The sequence below is a fragment of the Coturnix japonica genome, chromosome 26 (assembly GCF_054131305.1).
Source record: "Coturnix japonica strain WE chromosome 26, WE-NBRP24, whole genome shotgun sequence".
Taxonomy (NCBI): Eukaryota; Metazoa; Chordata; class Aves; order Galliformes; family Phasianidae; genus Coturnix; species Coturnix japonica.
In genome coordinates, this window is record NC_140688.1 from 1,032,672 (window position 1) to 1,036,210 (window position 3,539).

Below are 3,539 nucleotides of genomic sequence, written 5' to 3' on the forward strand. Positions count from 1 at the left end.
TCCCCAAAGCAGCACCTAACTCATAGATCTGACCCACATGTGCCCCACAGCTGCTCCTGCCCCATAGATCTGAACCACAGCAGTTCCTAATCCATAGATCAGACCCAAATCTTCCCTACATCAGCTCCTGCCCATAGATCTGACCCACATCAACCCCACAGAAGCTCCTGCCCCATAGATCTGAACCACATCTGCCCCACAGCAGTTTTTACCCCACAGATCTGACCCACATCAGCCCCCAGGAGATCCTGCCCCATAGATCTGACCCACATCTGCCCCACAGCAGCTCCTGCCCCATAGATCTGACACACATCATATGTAAAGCAGCTGCTGCCCAATAGATATGACCCACAGCAGCTTCAGCCCCATTGATCTGACCCACAGCAGCTTCAGCCCCATTGATCTGACCCACAGCAGCCCCACAGCAGCTCCTGACCCATAGATCTGACGTACATCATCTCCACTGCAGCTCCTGACCCATAGATCTGACCACATCTGCCCCACTGCTGCTCCTGCCCCATAGATCTGACCCACATCAGCACCACAGCAGCTTCTACACCACAGATCTGACCCACATCTGCCACACACCATCTCCTACCCCATAGATCTTACCCAATTCTGCCACACAGCAGCTCCTGCCCAATAGCTCTGACCCACATCTGCACCACAGCAGCTCTTCCCCATAGATCTAACACCCATCAGCCTCACAGCAGCTCCTGCCCCATAGATATGCCCTACATCTGCCCCACAGCAGCTCCTGCACAATAGACCAGACCCACATCTGCAACACAGCAGCTCCTGCCCCATAGATCTGACCCACATCTGCCCCACAGCATCTCCTGCCCCATAGATCTGACCCACATCTGCCCCACAGCAGCTCCTGCCCCATAGATCTGACCCACATCTGCCCCACAGCAGCTCCTGCCCCATAGATCTGACCCACATCTGACCCACAGCAGCTCCTGCCCCATACATCTTACCCAGATCTGCCCCACAGCAGCTCCTACCCAAAGATCTGACCCACATCATCTCGACAGCAGCTCCTGCCCCATAGATCTGACCCACATGTGCCCCAGAGCTGCTCCTGCCCCATAGATCTGAACCACAGCAGCTCCTGTCTCATAGATCTTACCCACATCAGCCCCACAGCAGATTTTGCCCCATAGTTATGTCCCACATCTGCCCAACAGCAACTCCTGCCCCATAGATCTGACCCACATGCGCCCCACAGCAGCTCCTGCCCCATAGGTCTGACCCACATGCGCCTCACAGCAGCTCCTGCCCCATAGATCTAACCACCATCAGCCCCAAAGCAGCTCCTGCCCCATAGATTTGACCCACATCAGCCACACAGCATCTCCTGCCCCATAGATGTGACCCTCATCTGCACCACAGCAGCTCCTCCCCATAGATCTAACACCCATCAGCCTCACAGCAGCTCCTGCCCCATAGATATGCCCTACATCTGCCCCACAGCAGCTCCTGCAACATAGATCTGACCCACATCTGCAGCACAGCAGCTCCTGCTCCATAAATCTGACCAACATCAGGCCCACATTTGTTCCTGCCCCATAGATCTGACCCACAGCAGCCCCTGCCTCATAGATCTGACCCACAAGTGCCCCACAGCAGCACCAGCCCAATAGACCTGACCCACATCTGCCCCAAAGCTTCTCCTGCCCCATAGATCTTTCCTACATCAGCCCCACAGCACCTCCGGCCCAATAGATCTGACCCACATGTGCCCCACAGCAGCTCCTGCCCCATAGATCTGACCCACATCAACCATGTTGATAAACATGAAAACATACAACATGGGTTGTATCAACCATGTAATCCATGGTGTCCCTATGTGTCCCAATGTCACCCTATGGGTCCCAGTGTCTCCCTACGGGTCACTATGTGTCCCTATGTGTCCCAATGTCCCCCCTATGGGTTGCTATGTGCCTCTATGGGTTCTCTATGGGGCTCTATGGGGTGCCTATGGAGCTCTATGGGGCGTTCTGAGGTTTCTATGGGGTGTCTATGGAACGCTATAGTGTGTCTATTTGGTAAATTAGTTGCTATGGGTGGCTATGGGAGCTCTATGGGGCACAATGGGTTGCCTACGAGGCTCTATGGGATGTCTGTGGGGCTCTATGGCGCAGCTATATGTCCTTATGTGGTGTCTCTGTGGCACAATGTTGTGCTATGGGGTGCTGTTAGGCACTATGGGGTGCTATGGGGCTCTATGGAGCAGTATAGGGTGTCTATGGGTCTCTATGGGGTGCAATGGGGCGCTGTGGGGCACAAGAGAGTGTCTATGAGGCTCCATGGGCTGCTATGGGGCACTATGGAGTAGCTATGGGGTGCTATGGGGTCTCTTTGGGCCCCTATGGGTCACTATGGGTCACTATGTGGTGTCTATGGGGCTCTATGGGGTGGCTATGCGGTGCTGTAGGGTGGCTATGGGGTGCTATGGGGTATCCTTGGGTTCCTATGGGGCGCTATGGGTGACTATGGGGTGCTATGGTTTGCTATGGGGCTCTATGCGGAAGAATGGGGTTTCTATGGGGCGCTATGAGGTCCCTATGGGGCTCTATGGGGAGTCTATGGGGTGTCTTTGGGGATCTATGGGTTGTCTGTGGGGCTCTATTGGGTCTGCATGGGGTCTGTATGGGGTTCAGTGAGTTTCTATGGGGCTCTATGGGGTGTCTACAGGCACTATGGGGCGATATGGGGTGTCTATTTGGTTCAATTGGGCTCTATGGTGTGGCTGTAGGGCCTTATGTGGTGTCTATGGGGCACTGTGGGCTGCTATGGGGTGCTGTGGGGAACTATGGGGTGTCTATGGGGCTCTATGGAGCAGTATGCTGTGTCTATGGGTCCCTATGGGGTGCAATGGGGTGCTGTGGGGCACAATGGAGTGTCTATGAGGCTCCATGGGCTGCTATGGGGCACTATGGAGTAGCTATGGGGTGCTATGGGGTCTCTTTGGGCCCCTATGGGTCACTATGGGGCTCTATGGGGTATCTTTGTGTTCCTATGGGGCGCTATGGGTGACTATGGGGTCGCTATGGGTTTCTTTGAGGCACTATGGGTCTCTATGGGGTCTCTATGGGTCTCAATTTATCCTTATGGCTCCCAATGACTGTCTATGGGTCTCTATGTGTCCCTATGGGTCCCAGTGTCTCTCTATGTGTCCCTATGGGTCCCAGTGTCTCTCTATGGGTCCCAATGTCTTCCTCTGGATCTCTATGGGTCCCTAGGGGTCCCAGTGTCTCTCTATGTCCCCCTGTCTAGGTGGTAACTATACAGATGGTAACAAAGATGGTAACAAATGTACAGAGGTTCTAAGCGAGAGAGAAACTCACCAGTGGTGATGCCTTCGCTGAGGAAGCTGGGGCGGTCTTCACTGCAGAGCGATGTCCAAGAGATGCTGCCTCACAGAATCACAGAATTCTCAAGGTTGGAAAAGGGCTGCCAGCTTTTGTAGGAGAATAGCATGGGAGACAGTTGTGAAGGCTTTGCTGAAGTCCAAGTAGAGCACATCAACAGCC